The sequence below is a fragment of the Odocoileus virginianus genome, chromosome 31 (assembly GCF_023699985.2).
Source record: "Odocoileus virginianus isolate 20LAN1187 ecotype Illinois chromosome 31, Ovbor_1.2, whole genome shotgun sequence".
NCBI lineage: Eukaryota > Metazoa > Chordata > Mammalia > Artiodactyla > Cervidae > Odocoileus > Odocoileus virginianus.
In genome coordinates this window covers 3,810,109-3,828,651 of record NC_069704.1, presented here as the reverse complement: position 1 = coordinate 3,828,651, position 18,543 = coordinate 3,810,109, and positions in this window count along the sequence as shown.

Genomic DNA, 18,543 nt, shown 5'->3' with positions numbered 1-18,543 from the left:
ATGAATATCCTCAGCCCATCAGGAGCCCTGGCAGAAGATCAAGGCAACTCAAGGATGAAGGAGCCTTTCCATAGTTCTCAAGAGAATTCATGAAATGTCTCTGCTTTGGAGGATTTATGACCTATGGAAACTGTCCTCAATCTGTAGTTCCCAGACAAGCAACATCCACATCACCTGAAATCTTGTTTGAAATGAAAATTGGGTTCCACCCAAGACCAACTAAATTAGGAACTGTGTGGTTATGGTCCAGCACTCTGATTAATGAGCCTTCCAAGTAATTATGCTGCTTGCTAAAGTTTGAGGACTACTATATGCAGGCAAAAACTAAGTCACAGATAGAGATGTATGCAACCAATTGCAGCAATTCTCTGAGTCTTCTGGGCTACTCTGGTTGGGTTGTTTGTTTCATGAGGCACCTGGTTTTCCTTTTTCCTAATAGACTCACTTGTCCATTAGCATCTGAATAGGGAAGAACAGGAGAGAGGAACATTTCCAGCTGGAGCAAGGTCAACATTTTGGTTTTATCTGTCTCAAATCTACTCTCTTTCTCTCTCTCTGGTGAGAATTGTCATACACGATCTCAGTATAAAAAGGTTAGTGCAAAAAATGTCAGGGTTCCTTTTATGGATGAAGGGCTTAGAGTTGTTTTTTAAACAGGCTTTTGTTAGTGTGGCTGTTGCCTTGGTTTTCCTACCCTAACAGGATAGACTGAAATGTCTTCAAATTCTTTATTCTCCTGTAAAAAGACAGCACCCATATGCTTTCCCTTTGCAGTGCCTCCCTCTGTTGGTGGAATCTTCTTCCCTAAAAGTGAAATCGCTCAGTCGTGTCCGATTATTTGTGACCCCATGGACTGTAGCCTACCAAGTTCCTCCATCCATGGGATTTTCCAGGCAAGAATACTGGAGTGGGTTGCCATTTCCTGCTTCCCTAAAGTCCCATTAATGTCAACCTTGGCACAGTGACCTGGCTTGACCAATGGAAGGTAAGCAGACGTGCCAATAGCAAGTAAATTAAATTTGCTAATATATCATGATTCTGGTGATCATCTTAGACCATAAGAAAAGCATACCCCAATTGGCCAAACAGAATGTTAAGAGTCTGTGGTTCACACTTGAATCCAATCCTTTGCTTAAAGCCAAGCTCAGATGACACCAGTCTAACCACAGCCAACACAAAGGTTCATGAGTAAGAAAATAAATACTACTTGTAAAGACACTAGAGTATGCATGATGTGTCCTACCAGTAATAACTAATATACTGAGACCATAAGAACCTACTACCGCCAAACCTCACAAGACAATAAATATCCAAACCCTTCCATGAAGACATCTTAAAGTAAAACCATAATGATAGCCATGGAGAATTCTACTTCTGATTCAGATGGGGGTGGTGAAGACAGATGATTGCTTCAACAACTAAAACTATCAAAAAATATCATGTATCTTTAAAAGAAATTAGAGGATCATAGTCTCAAATAAACCTAAGAAAGCTAAATTCCAGAGGGAGTTTAGTTCAGTTCAGTCACTCAGTTGTGTCCATCTGACTCTTTGCGACCCCATAAACTGCAGCACGCCAGGCCTCCCTGTCCATCACCAACTCCTGGAGTCCACTCAAACCCATGTCCATCAAGTCGATGATGCCATCCAGCCATCTCATCCTCCACTGTCCTTTCTCCTCCTGCCCCCAGTCTTTCCCAGCATCAGGGTCTTTTGCAATGAGTCAGCTCTTCACTTCAGGTGGCCAAAGTATTGGAGTTTCAGCTTCAACATCAGTCCTTCCAATGAACACCCAGGACTGATCTCCTTTAGGAGAGACTGGTTGGATTTTCTTGCAGTCCAAGGGACTCTCAAGAGTCTTCTCCAACACCACAGTTCAAAACCATCAATTCTTTGCACTCAGCCTTCCTTATATTCCAACTCTCACATCCATACATGACCATTGGAAAAACCATAGCCTTGACTAAATGGACCTTTGTTGGCAAAGTGATGTCTCTGCTTTTTAATATGCTATCTAGGTTGGTCATAACTTTCCTTCCAAGGAGTAAGCATCTTTTTATTTCATGGCTACAATCACCATCTGCAGTGATTTTGGAGCCCAGAAAAATAGTCAGCCACTGTTTCCACTGTTTCCCCATCTATTTGCCATGAAGTGATGGGACCGGATGCCATGATCTTAGTTTCCTTAATGTTGAGCTTTAAGCCAACTTTTTCACTCTCCTCTTTCACTTTCATCAAGAGGCTCTTTAGTTCTTCTTCACTTTCTTCCATAAGGGTGGTGTCATCTGCATATCTGAGGTTATTGATATTTCTTCCAGCAATCTTGATTCCAGCTTGTGCTTCCACCAGTCCAGCATTTCTCATGATGTACTCTGCATCATGAGAGAGAGAGTTGAGCCTTTCCTATATAAGCAGAAAACGGTGACTGCTTTCCTCTCTGACAGCATCTTCCATGTTTAGGAAAGAGAAGGTAAAATGTTATACCTGCCATAGGCGAAGGGTCTTGTATGGTGTAATGACAGGCCAGCAAAGCTTTTCATTGTCATATGATCTAATATGATGAATTTAAATCTACAGGACCCACCGTCAAAATGCACACTCCTCCCAGCCCACTGGTTCTTCTACATATGATGTTTGCTGAGCACATGGTGGACTTGCAGGAGGCTAATGGCTGGGACGTCCCTGTGCAGAGTTGTTTCTTGTGTTGTTGGAAGAGGGTGTTTTCTATGACCAGTGCATTCTTTTGGCAGAACTCTATTAGCCTTTGCCCTGCTTCATTCTGTACTCCAAGGCAAATTTGCCTATTACTCCCGGTCTCTCTTGACTTCCTACTTTGCACTCCAGTCCCCTATGATGAAAAAGATATCTCCTTTGGGTGTTAGTTCCAGAAGGTCTTGTAGGTATTCATAGAACCAACCATTCAACTTCAGCTTCTTCAGCATTACTGGTTGGGCATAGACTTGGACTACTGTGCTACTGAATGGTTTTCCTTGGAAATGAACAGAGATCATTCTGTTCTTTTTGAGGTTGTATACAAGTACTGCATTTCGGACCCTTGTTGCCTATGAGGGCTACTCCAGTTCTTCTAAGGGATTCTTGCCCACAGTGGTAGAAATATTGGTCATCTGAGTTAAATTCACCCATTCCAGCCCATTTTAGTTCACTGATGCCTAAAATGTCAATGTTCACTCTTGCCATCTCCTGTTTGACCACTTCCAAGTTGCCTTGATTCATGGACCTAACATCCCAGGTTCCTATGCAATATTGTTCTTTACAGCATCAGACCTTGCTTCCATCAACAGTCAGATGTGTTGTTTTTGCTTTGGCTCCATCTCTTCGTTCTTTCTGGAGTGATTTTTCCACTCTTCTCCAGTAGCATACTGGGCATGTACCAACCTGGGGAGTTCATCTTTCATATATTTTTGCCTTTTCATGCTGTTCATGGGGTTCTCAAGGCAAGAATACTGAAGTGGTTTGCCATTCCCTTTTCCAGTGGACTACATTTAGTCAGAACTCTCCATCGTGACCCGTCTGTCTTTGGTGGCCCTACACTGCATGGCTCAAGGTTTCACTGAGTTAGACAAGGCTGTGGTCTATGTGATTAGTTTGATTAGTTTTCTGTGATTGTGATTTTCATTCTGTATGCCCTCTGAGTGATAAGGATAAGAGGCTTATGGAAGCTTCCTGATGGGAGAGTCTGATTGGGGGGAAACTGGGTCTTGTTCTGATGGCATCCAGTCCCATCACTTCATGACAAATAGGTGGGGAAAAAATGGAAACAGTGAGAGACTTTATCTGGGGAGGGGGGCTTCAAAATCACTGCAGATGGTGACTGCAGCCATGAAATGAAAATATGCTTGTTCCTTGGGAGAAAAGTTATGACCAAACTAGACAGCATATTAAAAAGCAGAGATGTTACTTTACCAACAAAGGTCCATCTAGTCAAAGCTATGGTTTTTCCAGTAGTCACGTATGGATGTGAGAGTTGGACTATAAAGAAAGCTGAGCGCCAAAGAACCGATGCTTTTGAACTGTGGTGTTGGAGAAGACTCTTGAGAGTCCCTTGGACAGCAAGGAGATCAAACTAGTCAATCTTAAAGGGAATCAGTCCTGAATATTCATTGGAAGGACTGATGCTGAAGCTGAAACACCAATACTTTGGCCAGCTGATGCAAAGAATTGACTCATTTGAAAAGACCCTGATGTTGGAAAAGACAGAAGGCAGGAGGAGAAGGGGACGACAGAGGATGAAATGGTTGGATGGCATCACTGATTCTATGGACATGTGTTTGAGCAAGCTCTGGGAGTTGGTGATGGACAGCGAAGCCTGGCGTGCTGCAGTTCAGGGAAGTCCTGGCATGTTGCAAAGAGTTGGACATGAGTGAGTGACTGAACTGAACTGAACTGAACTGATGGCTGGGATGGAAAAGGGAAAATCTACCTTCACTTGATGGTCCTTGGAGCTCAAAATTCAGATAAAGAGAAGGACCAACAATATACACAGGATACATCTTAACCTTAGACATCTGAAGTCAGAGGTGAACTGAAACTAAATAAAGCTGAAACTCAGATGTGATCTAACCTAACTCATGACTGAATTTAATTTAAATCATCAGTCTGTTATTCTAACTTCCTCAATAAGCAAAATGTTTGTCTCCCTGGGGTAAAATAGTATTTTTTCCAGTGTCTATGGTTGACTAAGACACAAACACAATATCTGGCATACAATAAAATTCAAGTCTGCAGAAGAAATTTTAAAAGGCAATTGCTACCTATAAGCAAGAGGATAAAATAGTCAACAGGAGTGGATCCACAGGTGTCCCAGATACTGGAATTAATAGATGATGACTTCTAAAAATTGTAATTATACAGTAAAGTAATATAAAAGGATGAAAAGATAGATTAAAAATGAGAGATTTAATAAAGTCTCTAAAACTGTTCCAAATAAACACTATAAAATTGAAAAGTATAATGTCTGAAAGAATTAATGTCTAAACTTAACAGCAGACTTGACACAGCTGAATAAAGGAACCATGAATTGAAAAACAAATTAATTGAAATTAACTAAAGCACACAGAGGAAAAATACTGAAAAAGGTACATGTAAGGCTATAACAAGTGATATAATTGGAGTACCAGAAGGTGCAAATAGAAGAAATCTTAGAAGAGATGATGGCCAAAGATTTTCCAAAACTGATGAAACAGACCCAATCATAGATTCAAGAACATCTCTGAAACTCAACATGGCTGATGATAATCCTAACCAACCTCAAGGTACCAGATACAAGTACAGGCTAAACTAATTTCCCTTGTAACAGGATCTGTTTTCTCTCTTCTGACTCCCATGGACTGACCTCCTGAATTTACCCCCTAATCTAGTGGCTCTTGGACTTTTTCATGGTGCCCTCACTATACTGAAGAAGTCCAGCATGGAAACTCCCAATACCTCCATATCTGTCTCACTCAGATGAATCTGCTCACATCAAGCTACCAAGAGAAGTGGTAACTAACCATTCTTTGCATAAAAATGTTCCTTGTAGAGTGAACACCTGATCCAAAGGCAGTCCTTTTCATCAATGGCCAATGACACCTATTTTATCATAAAGTCTCTTTCCAGTAGGAATACTCCTAATTAGCTAAACAAACCACCAGGAAAGAAAATTGCAGGGATTGGTTAATCCAAAATAGGATATGAGTGAAGCATTAGGTTTATAGAGGAAAATACAACATGATAAAGACATGTGAGGCTTGGCGAGCAGGTCCCTGGAGCCATCTTGGATTGCTCATTCATTTAATCTGTGCCAGATGTACACCTTTCCAATTTCATTTGCAGGCCTACAACAAATGCGTCTAGAGTGTCTCTTGTCTTCACCACCATGAGAAAAGCTGTAGTCCTGCCAGAGCAGTCCTGTCTGTTTGTGATGATCTACAGATCTTTGCCTGGACCTGAGTCTTCCACGCACAGCCAATGCAATGATCCTAAATTCTGAGGTTGCCATATCATCAGAAACTTTTGTTCTGGGTGACTCTCTTCCCAGAACCCATACGCTACACTCTAAGGATGGAGGCCCTTCTCTGCCCCAGCTCATTCCACCCTTATCCCACCTACCAATCTCCTACGCCTCTCCCCCTTTTGTTTTTAGATATGCCTGTCAGGAGTTGGTTTAAGTCAACAAACATTAACTGAACAAAAGGACTATGCAAGCCACTATGTTACTTGTCATAAACAGATACACTGAATAGATTTCTTTTGCATGAAAACTTTGGTTAATAAAGACAGCTTAAGGATGTTGTGCAGGATCCTGAGGCCTTTTCCAAGCTCTATGGTAAGGAACGCTATGACGGATTATTAACGTCTGCCTAGAACAGAGACTGAGGGAGAAGTAGACTACTGCATATCTGCCATCCAGGCTATAAAGGATATAAATATGTATTAAGGGAGCCTCTGTCCCAAAGAGCCTCTCAATCTATTAGAAAGACAGACAAATATATAAATAGCTAAAACACAAGACAGAAACAAGCCAACAGTGAAATATTAACAAATTCTATGACAACATTTGGGAAACAATTTATCTTGACAATGAAGACTGAGAAAGGTCTTATGGAGTGGCAAAGTTTGAGTTGGGTTTTAAATGGAATTAAATCATTTGGGAATCCAAGTCAACGTTAAAATTCTGCCAGCAGGTCTTGACCATTTAATTTTGTGTCACTTATTTTTTTTCTTTTTCAAATCCAGCATTTCATTTTGAACTCTGTGAGTTTCATGCCTGGTGTTATTAGAGTTGAAAAAGGTACTGTCAAGCTTGATCTCCAGGTTCCTTCCCTAATTCTTCTAAGGCAACATTTCATGGTCCTCTGGTTCATGCTCTGCATGACCTCACACCCAGCCCATCCCTGAGCACTTCAGGGGGTTGTGATCCCAGGCCAGCCTCAACGGATGGGGAGGATTTCCAATGTCTCACAATGTACCCATTGCCACATCACTGAGTGTGAGTTTTCTTCCTTAAAACATGACATTTTCCCTTTAACAATGACTTGGAAATAAAGTGATATTAATAAATGTAATCTGTTGTTATTTGCATCAAAGGTTGTTATGATTCAGGTTGAGGGGGGTCAAAATAAGATAGATTCCCCACTGAGAGCAATGGAGCATGGTGTCCTTGAAAGTGAGCTAGGCGAAAAAGAAAAAAAAAAGAAGGAGATCTGCATTGAGATCCTTTCTCTGAGACCTTCAGAAAAATCACATTCCCTCTGAGTCGTCATCTTATCCTGTGTCCAGTGAGACGGGTGGAGAAGATGATTCCTATGTGCCACTCGGACCTTAGTTTCTGTGATGTCTATGAAAAGGATAACTCAACGGATAGTGAGCGGTGAGGCCCAAAGTTGGAATCAGACACCGGAGAGCTGCCTTGTCACTTTCTGAGTACCAGGCAAGAATTCGGATGGCTCACTCAGTGGCCAGCAGGGGGGATATGGAATATAAACAGAGATGTGGCTGGATCGACTCAGGAGCCAAGCTCAGAGTCAGCTGTCTGTGATGGTGACCAGGCGGCTGACCACAGGACAAAGAATGACCAAGGGCAGAGCCATACACTAGCACAGAAGCTGTGACAGAGTGATCTTGCCGACGAGCAAAGTGCTGCAATGCGTTCTCCAGGTAGGACTAAGAGAGGAATGAGAGGATGGACAGAAGCAAAGGAAGAAGAGGTCGCTCCCTATTCACCAGCTAGTTCTAAAATATTTCCCCAAACTCACGCGATCCAGCCAGGAACTTCCTAAGAACTTGGCATATCAGGGCTAAACTCAGCAGTTGTCAGAAAAACAACCCCCACCCAAGCACTACATGAAGCATTTGAGAATAACTAAATGGTAATCTCCTTTTGACTAATTTTAAATGTATTTGGAGTTCAGAGAAGAAAGGTCAGTATGAACCAGAGAGATAAGCAAAGGCCTCCTGGATGAGGCTGGCTTTCAAACTGACCTTGAAAAATGGGAAGGAATATTAAAAAGATAGTAATAAGCTCTATGAAAGTAGGGGGTAAGATATGACTACACATACACATTTCAACAACAGGCAAACAATAAGAGAATCCATTTCAGGAAAGGTAAGAACATTATGCAGAGGCTCAGAACTGGACTCAGCATGACTTGTTTGGGGATGAAAAAGGTAATTTCGATTTGACTTGGTGAGCAGGGAAGATTAGGAGATATTTCAGTGGGTCAAGCGGAGCCAGATCTTGGAGGACCTTCAAATCTGTGAAGCTTGGACTTAAGTCAGAGTCAACATTAAGGTACACTGGTAAGCAACAGAGAATGGGGTGAGGGCAACGCAAATGCAGAATTTTAAGAAGATAATTCTTATGGCTTAAGGAAGAAGAACTGGCATAGGGGGCTGGCTTGGAGACTGTTGCAGAAATCCAGCCAGGGGTAGGAAGACCTAAACATATGGATAGATGCTCAAAAATAACCTCCAACTGAATGGAAGAAGCCTAGAATTGAGGAGATCGCTGCAGGAATGGAGATAAAATATCGACTCAGAGAAACAACTCAAATTAATAGATGTCAGCTCTCAGTCATGAATTGGACACACGGATGAAAATTTTCAAGAGAGATCTCTCTAGTTGCACATGTGTTCCTTTAACGACTCCCGATGTAAGTTTCTCAGGGAATATAATTTCACTTTGGAATTATATCTCACTCCAGGGCTAATTTAAGAAATGAGGATTAAAAGACTGAGTTCTTTCTAATGCAAGCTTTTTTGCTCCAGGCAATGGCAGGAACTCCAACAAAACCCAAGAGGAAGTTGGGTTTAGGGCAGTGGTTCTCATCCAATTTGGCAGGCCTGTCCTTCGCAAAATTCCTCAAGAAATTCACCAAATCTGATTGTGTGAGAAAAGGGCTGACTTTTCCTGAGGGTCTCTCCAAGTATTTCACATGTATTGCCACGTTCTAATCTCATACCAACCCTGTGTAAATATGCACCAGTCTTCCCACTTTATGACAAATAAATAGCCACAGGAAGAAGGGGAGACTGAAAAAGCAAGGACAGAAGGAAGGACGCAAGGAAGGAAGAGGGCAAGACCTAATTAGGCAGGGCCCCCAGCCAGATGGTGGAGGCACTGGGGTTTTAACCTGCCTACCTCTAAACACACTTTTCCTTCAATCCTGTGCAGGGTCTGTGCTCCCAGACCCAAGGCATTTCTGTTCTTTGATTCCAAGTGACATGCTGTAAATAACTCTCTCTTTTCATGTGCCCAGGCTCCAAACAGCCTTTATAAGTTAAAAAAAAAAAAAAGTGAAAAAAAAATCATATGATCATGAAGTTTCCTACAGGGACAGAATTCCTCTCTGCAGTGAACTTGATCCACAATAAAGTCTGAAAAAGAGCTTTCGTTCCAAGCGCTGTTGTTAAGGACGTGCATTCTTCAGACTTCGCAGGCCCAGAGGCTCAGTCACTTTTACACGTTTCTCCTCTCAGTACATGCAGGTCCAGACCCTTGCCTCAATGGACCCCAGGGGATTTTATGTGAAGACTCAGCTCATAACTGGCTTCAGGGAACTTTGCTTTCCTCCTTTCTTAGGGCAGCATCTCTGTTGACTTGCAGCGCCCGAAAAGCCACAGACTTGGTGACCTATTGAGATGCAGTAAGGTCATCTTTGGTGTCTCCATAATTCCCACGTCAGCCGGCTAGTTCCACTTCAGACTCCTGGGATGTAATTGCTATGAGCTGGAGAGAGGAAGCAGGCAAATGAGCTCGGAGAGGTAGGCTGGAGGAAATGACAAGCACACTGGCAGGAGACTGGATCTGAGGAAGAAAGCACGTCAAAGTTTCCCAGGACTTATGAACGCTGAGCATCCATCAGAATATGCGTGTCTGTTTCAGCTTGCCAGCAAGCATACCAGACTGAGCAGCAAAAATACAGCAGGAGGAAATCCCTAAATGCCGAGTGGAAAGGATGACAGACACACCTTTGTTAGTGAGTGTATGCGGTGGGAGAGGAGCAAGAAAGCAGGATTTGGGGAAGCTTAGGGCTTTCATTCTTCAGTAAATATTCATCGACTCCTTTTTATATGTTAGATAATGTGCTAGCTGGCAGGGATGTGGCAAAGCAGACAGAATCCATGTCAGAGACGGGCATTAATCATACGATCACACAAATGTATATACTGTAAACTGTTTCATGAAGAAAACAAACCCAAAGAGTTATGAGCATTTATAAAAAGGTGTCCTAAGCTAGCGCAGCCTAGAGGGCGAGAGCCACTGCAGGCAGAAGAGACAAGATATGCGAAGGACCAGAAAGTGTTAACAGTCCTGCAGATTCTAAGCCCGGGGGTAAAATAACCCCATTGTGGTAGGGGGCAGAAGGGCCTAATCCAGGGGCTGGTTCAACTTCAATAGAACATCACAGGCTACACTGAGAATTCTGATGATTGACGGATAAACAACCTGTTTTACTCGCTGATTTGGGGGCATCATTGATTAGATTTTAGTAGCAAAGTGAAATGACTAGGTTTGCAGTTTTTAAAGATGATCTTGGCCATGAGGAAAGAACTAGGATGCTGAAAGCTCAGAAATGAGTAATTGATATCTGGTGAGATCTGCTGAAGTTAACATGTCACCGTGAGGGCAAGTGTGGATGAATCCAAGAAAGGAGCCAGCTTTTGCTTAGTTATCGTTTTTATACCAGGGATTGTGATAAGGATTTAGGGATTTTCATTTTATTTAATCTCCATAAAATCTTATAAAGTAGATGGTATTTCTGCCATTCGACAGATGAGGGAATATCTACTTCAGAGATATCCACCCATCTATCCATTCACTCTATTACTTAATTCATTCATTCACCAAATATTTTATGGAGTACCTACAATGAAGTTACCTCACTAGCCACTGGGATTACATTAGTGAACAAGGTACAATCCCACCTCTCAAATAACATATAGGCTAGGGAAGAGACAGAGGAGTAAATGGCTGATTAAGTTCAGGGGAGAAAGATCTCTGATGTGGGTCAGCCCGGAGCGCTCGGAAGAGCAAAGGCAAAACACCCATCCTTGTTATAGCAGGTCTGACTCTCACCCAAGATCTCACGGCCAGTGTGTGTTCGAGCCAAAGTGCAAATCCATGTAGGTGTGACACTCACATGCTTCTCCTCTTGCCATGTTAGGTAAGCAGCTACTTTGGATTTTTGGTAAACTCTCTGAAAACACGTGACACGTCTTGACTAAGTCCCACCAGAGGCTGAGCTGTGAGGCTCTGTGTGAACAAGCAAGAGGGAGGCTGGCAGATGCTGCCCGCGCTGGGCGGGAGCCAGGCCATTCTGGAAGCTCTGAGCGCCCGGGCATCCGTGAGCACCTGTCCAGGACAGGCCGTGCATTTAATGAGAGGGGCACTTGGCACCTCCGCCGATGGAAACGGCCCCTCAGGCCAAACAAAAAAAATGACGTGCACAGGCGGCCAGCGTTCTTCTGGAGCATAAGAGAAAGAAATCTGGGTTGAGTGGGGAAGAGCTATTAATTATAATCTCAGCTCAGGCCTGAGAGTCGTGAGGAGGGCTTCTGCTGAAAACCACTTGTCTCAGAGAAAAGGAAAGCACGCTCACTCACCCTGCCCCATCCCATGGGCCCACTGGTGCTTTGCAGGAGTGTGTGAACACACAGCTACACTCACACACACGCACGCACACACACGTTTCACAGAGTACTAAGTGTGCCAAGCATAGAACTTCATGTTTTTTTCTGCAGTGTCTTCTTTCATTTCATCCCTGCCTCTAGCCCCTTAGGATGATTTCTTAATGATTATCTGTATATTCCCTAACAATAGGCCAAAAGTATAGGGCCCTCCACCATCAGGCTGTATTTTATTCTTCCAGAATCTTTTCTGACTTTTAAACAAATTTACAGAAAAGGAAAAATTACTTAGAAAATATGTTATTTTACATGGATATCTTTTTCCCCACAATAACCCAGGAAGGGCACCGATATTTATGACCTTGGCCTTTGAGAAGGATTATGTTACAACATTTTAGAAAACTGCGAGAAGAGGGGGAATGATCCATTTCTTGGAGGGAGGAGGCGGGGAGAGCTTCACAGGCGTGAAAGAACCTAAGCTTCTCCCACCTGGACAGGAGGTGTGCTCAGGGGCACCCCCAGCCTGGAGGACACCCTGAGTGGGGAAAGCGGAGAGCTGCCGCCTCTGGAATCAGTCTGGGAGACCCTTCTAGGCCCCCGGGAGCCCCTAGGAATAGGGGAGGCCAGGACCAACAGCTGGAGCCAAAGGACCTACACTACAGGGGCCCTGGCGTTACAACTAAGCCACAAGCTGAGCAGTGACCCCCGCCCTGGTTCCGAAAACTTACTCCACACTCAGGGCACAGACAGCCCACACTGGAAGGAGAGAAGCTTGCATATTCTGCAAGCCCCTTCACAGACACTGCTCACACACCTACAAAAATAGGTCCAGAAGTGCAAAATCGCATGAACTCAGCACTATACACAGCGCTTCTGCCGTCTGCTCTTTTTGGCATTAGCCGATTGTTTCAGTGCCTCCATGCCCGTGTGTGTGTGTGTGTGTGTGTGTCTGTCTCTCTGTGTCTGTGTGTGTGTGTCTATGTGTGTGTGTCTGTCTGTGTTTGTGTGTCTGTGTGTGTGTGTCTGTGTGTGTGTGTCTGTGTCTGTGTGTGTCTGTGTGTGTGTATACCTATGTATATGCATTTATGCAGAGGCAGGGCCCCCGAAGAGGCCATCTGAAGCGTCCTCTCAAGCAGGTACATGAAAATAATGGGTTTTCTTGGAGCTTGGGATCAACACATACACACTGCTATATTTAGAATTGATAACCAACAAGGACCTCTTCCAGGGGATCTTCCCGACCCAGGGATCACCTGTTGGTTATCCACTTTTGCCCCTACGCATGCATGTGACCAACAAGGACCTTCTGTGTAGCACAGGGAACTCTGCTCAATGCTCTGCGGAAGCCTGGATGGGAGGGGAGTTTGGGGGGTCAGGAAATTGACCCAGGTATGTGTGTCCACCTGAAACCATCACAAGACTGTTACTTGGCTGTGTGTTGGGGGGGGAGGGTGCTTAGTCGCTCAGTCATGTCCAACTCTGTGCAACCCCATGGACTGTAGCCCACCAGGCTCCTCTGTCCATGGAATCTCCCAGGCAAGAACACTGGAGGGGGTTGCATTTACCTTCTCCAGGGGACCTTCCTGACCCAGGGATTGAACCTGGGTCTCTTGCGTCGCAGGCGGATTCTTTACTCTCTGAGCCACCAGGGAAGGCCTACTTGGATATAATCCAATACAAAATAAAAAGTTTTGCTTTTAAAAGAGAAAGTAATGGACTTTCTTAAAGATTCAGATTAACATTACTGAGTGACAGGAAAAAACGAGGGAGACCAGCCAGGAAGCGAAGGCTCTGCGAATAGGGGCCAACAGGCCTTCCAGCACATGCCACCTCGAGGCCAGGCTCAGAGCACAGACAGGCTGGGCAGCTGCCTGCCTGGCGTGGCTGAGACCTCGTCTCCACCACGAAGTCTCCTTTAGCACCTGATCTCTCACACGCCACTCCCTGGGTTTAGGATAAAGATCTCATGTTTGGGCAGTGGGAGGGGAGATGTTTATTCATTAACTCCTTATCAGCAAGGATAGTGAGTTACTTACCACCTTGGCCAAAAGAGGAGGCTGAATTCTACTGACATCACTAACCGAGTGATCTTAGCAAAGTCTCGTTCTTCCTCTTTCCTTCCATCTTCTCATGTATAAAATGTTTTCCTTGGCTTTGGGTTTTTTTTTTGTTATTGTTTTATTGAAGTATAGTTGATTTACAATGTGATACAATTTTATATATATATATATAGTTGTTGTTCAGTCGATCTTTGCAACCCCATGGACTGTGGCACGCCAGGCCTCCCTGTCCTTCACCATCTCCCAGAGTTTGCTCAAACTCATGCCCATTGAGTTGGTGATGCCATCTAACCATCTCATCCCCTGTCACCCCCTTCTCCTCCTGCCTCAATCTTCCCCAACATCAGATCTGTTGCAATGAGTCAGCTCTTCACACCAGGTGGCCATGGTATTGGAGCTTCAGCTTTACCATCAGTCCTTCCAATGAATATTCAGGGCTTATTTCCTTTCGGATTTCCTTTGATCTCCTCATTGCCCAAGGGACTCTCAACGAGTCTTCTCTAGAACCACAGTTATCTATCTTCTCCAGCACCATCCCAAATTCCCAATTTATCCCTACTCCCCTTTCCACTTTGGTGACCATAAATTTGTTTTCTATGTCTGTAAGTCTGTTTCTGCTTCATAAATAAGTTCATTTATGTTATATCTTAGATTCCATATACAAGTGATGTATGATATGTGTCTTTGTCTGACTTACGTCAACCTTAGTGTGATCTCTAGGTCCAACCACGTTGCTCCAAAAGGCATTATTTCATTCTTTTTATGGCTGAGTAGTATTCCAGCCATATGGAATCTGTATCTTCTTGATCCACTTATCTGCTGATGGACATTTAGTTGGCTTCCATGTCTCAGCTATTGCAAGCAGTGTTGTGTGAACACTGGGGTGCATGCATTATTGCTTTTAACTGTAGCAAGGCAGGGAGGATTAAATGAGGAGATGCAAGTGAACTGGGTGACTCAGTCAATGCTATCAGCATCATCACCATCACCACCATCAACAGCAGTCATTCATATTCTATGTAAGATGTGGTCGCAGATGGACCAGCTTTGGAACCAAATCTCACAGAAGATGAGCAACGGGTAGCTACATTTTGATGTAGGCTAGGGAGTGGTAAGAACTTCCAGGGGTAAGGGGGGTTTTGTCAAGAAAAGCAGAGCCGAGTTTGGTCCCTGAGTTGAGGGTGACGCGGGGGCGTACCCTCACATGAGCGTGCGTGTGTGGGTGTGGGGATGGACAGCCTCTGACAGCAGCATTTCCATCAGCTTCTTCCGTCTGATGGGATGAGTGACACTGCAGAGACCAGTCAGACATCCTCTGTCCCCAGGTCTGCCCCTTTCTAGGTCCCTGCCAGCGTCCTGCAGTCTTGCAGTGAGATAGCTCAGACCTAGACACCATGCCCTTAGGTGCTGTAGAGAAAAGCAGTGTGGCTCAGAGGAAGGGAACTTGCCCAAGGTCAGGCTCTGGAGTTGGGACTGGAATACAGGTTACAGACTCCGATTCCAGAGCTCATCTCCATGCCTACGAAGTCTCCACTCAAATCCCAGCACCCGCCCACGCTGGAGGCATTTATCACACAGCTCCCTCGCGGCTCTCCTTGGTCCTGACTCTGCCTCCGGCAAAATTCGGCCTCTGGGGCACCCTTCCTTCCACTGCGCTTGGGATTTGGGTGACTGATCTGGACAGTCCCTAAGGCCCCTGTCGCGTTGGTGATCTGTGCTTCCCCAGCTCACGGGTCACGGAGGCTGTCAGCCGTCCGAGTAGGAGGAGGCCACACGTGACAGGCGGTGCCCCTGACTCCCGAGGGGAACTTGGCAGAGCCTTCTCCTCTGCCGTGGATGGGGAGGGTGGGAGCTGGCAGGAGGGCCCACCCACTTTGGGCAAGAAGCTCTGATTCACCCGGTGGAGGCAGGGAAGGCGGGAGGCCCACCAGGCAGCAGCGTGGAACTCCACTGCAGATGTGCCTGTGACTTTCTGAGCCCAGGACCTCCAGGCTCAAAAGGCCTGGGGCAGACTCGGGCAAACCCCGAAGCTGGAATTTACAGCTCCGTCACTGAGATTTATTTTTGAGACAAAGCTACTTCAGGATTATTCAGCAAGTTTGAGTGACTCAGTTTTCCATGGTACAGCCAGAGGGGTCTTCCTAAAATAAAAATCAGGTCACGGCATTTTCTTGCTTAAAAGAAGAATTTTAGGGACTGCAACAGCTCTTGCCGTGGGCTCTAGAGTCTGGTTAAATGTGGCCTTTGCTGGCCCCTCCAGCCCCCTCCCCTCTCCCCCTGTACCGGCCCCACCTCCTTTTCCAGAGGACCTTTGCTCACGCCCTTTCTCAACTGCTTTGCAACTGCTATTCCTGCCTCCAGGAACGCTGTTCTCTGCACTCCTACACCATCGGTCGAAGCTCTCTTCAGGTCTCTGGTTAAATATTACTTTAACAGAAAGGCTCTTCTTACTCCTCCCCAGTCTAAATTATGATCTCTTCTGATAGTCTTGATCGTCACAACATTATCTTTGTGCTCTTAGCACTTACTCAGTAACTGGGTACTTGTTTGGGATTATTGGTTATTCTCCACGCCATGTTTAGTCGCTCAGTCTTTGTGACCCTTTGGACTACAGCTCTCTGTCCATGGGATTTTTCAAACAAGAATACTGGAGTGGGTTGCCATTTTCATTTTCCAGGGGATCTTCCCAACCCAGGGATTGAACCTACATCTCCTGTGTCTCCTGCATAGCAGGCAGATTCTTTACCCACGGAGCCACTGGGGAAGCCCATGTTGTTCTTGTCCCCCTATTATCTCCAAACTCCATAAGACATAGAATCATATTAATCCTTTCCCTCCCTGAAATGCCAGCTCCCAGCACAGTGACTGGCAAATAATGAACACCCAGAGAAAAACCCTTGTCTTTGTATTTTCAAAGAGGAAGGTAGGGTCACGGAGATCTGCATCAGGAATAACTGTCATAAAAAGTAAAATATCCACGGATCCTTCCAAAGGCCTTCAGGGGGATTTGTGCGTTCACGTAAAATCAGTGCTCTGCATTCTACCTCCCAGGGGAGGGCAGTTTTAGAACCATACAATGCTAAGACTGGACAGACCTCCAGGAAAAAAATTCTTAGCCAGCAGTTCCTACTCTTTCAGGAGGAGAACCTTTATCCCAGTCAAAGCTTTGCTCAAACCTCTTTCCTCTCCTGACCCCAGGGTGGAGTAGTGGGGGTGATCCACTCTGGGTATAGGCAATAAAGGGCAATAGTGTCTCTAGAGAATTTCAAACAATACCACGATTTACAAACAATAAACATGAAACACTAGGACCAGTTAGGATATGACCAGATATTTACTGAACAAATCCAGACAACATCAGTGACAACTTGGTCTCCCTTGCCAGGGTGGCGGGCTCGGATGCCTTGTATGCTGCAGACCCCATGCCCTTCCTCCATTGAATTTCCATCCAAAGCCCTCATCGAGGAAGGAACTAACTGGGTCCAAAGGTGGGCTCTTCAGTGACAAGCAAGCTCAGGATAGGCTCATCCAAATGGGATGAAGTCAATCTCAGCTAAGCACCGGCTCCAAGGGCTTCAGTGTTGCCCGTGTACTACTCCCAGATAGAGGCTTGTCCTGGGTAGGATTGGGTAAGCTGAGAAACTGATGCTCAATGAGTCAAGTAACATGTCCAAGGTCACACATCTTAGAAAGATCAGAGCAAGCATTAGAACCCTGGCTTATGAGAATCTGAAGTCTTCACTATTTCTTCTACCCTATTCCATTGCCTTTTTCTTATTTTATTTCTCAGATATTCATTATTAAAACAGCCTTAGAGGCAGGGGACACTATATCCATTTTAGAGGGAGAAACAAACATTTTAGAGGGACAGCAAGGTTATCCACCATCATATACAATTTCGAGGACACAGCTATGAGTCTAAAAGGCACAGAGTCTGAAGATGGTCAAGCTCACTCCAGTGTGTGTGCGAGGATCTCAGCTCCTTTGTAACTCCCTAGCACCTTTTCTGAGAGAGGCAGGGTAAGGAGCAGGGTGGGTAAGTAATTTCTCTCATGCCCTAAAATAAACTATTTCTCAGCCCTGCCTCTCTAAGACTGTGGAGACTGTCCCCCAGTGAGCCCTGTTTTAAGATCCGAAGCCTTTTCCTGGATCCCTGTAGCATCATCTCTCGGGTGGAGTGGAGGTTTCCATCTACTGAGTGAAACTGACTTCTGAGTGATACCACCCTCCCGCCTACATCCTGGATGGGGTCCCGGCTTCAGGTTCCAGGCACTGCCATGAAGTTCGTGAGCCTACATTTCCTGGGGCGGGACCTGGAATGCCTGGCATGGGCGGGGGTCCACACTGAAGCCCATCACTGAGGGCTCAAGGATGCCTCCCACTCTGGTAGGAGCACACAGAGGCCCACTGCGTCTTTCAGGCCCTTGCTAAGCTGAAACGCTCCATCCCGGGAACACATTAGTCATGATGATGACTCCTGCTGACTCCAAGCAGTGCAAGATGTGACACAACAGTAGGGGCAGGAGCCCCTCGGGATTGCGCAGAACGGCCTCAATCGTTTCCTGATGAAGGCGGTGAGGCCCAGTGGGGAGCAGTAACTCACCCAGGGCCACCCAGCGAGCCACGCTGAAGGGGAGTTGCAGCGTTCACTCATGCTGATCAAGGCCTCAGGAGCCCTGAAGGGTGGAGGTGGCCAAAAGCCACTGAAGAGGTACGGACATGATTTGGAGATCGGTTCCATCAGTGTCCCGGACAAACACTGGCAAATTCTGGGCGGTGGGGACATGATCCAACCGTGAGTTCCCAGTTCCTTTCCCATCCATCAGACTCTGAATCTAAGGCAACTAAACCTGGGA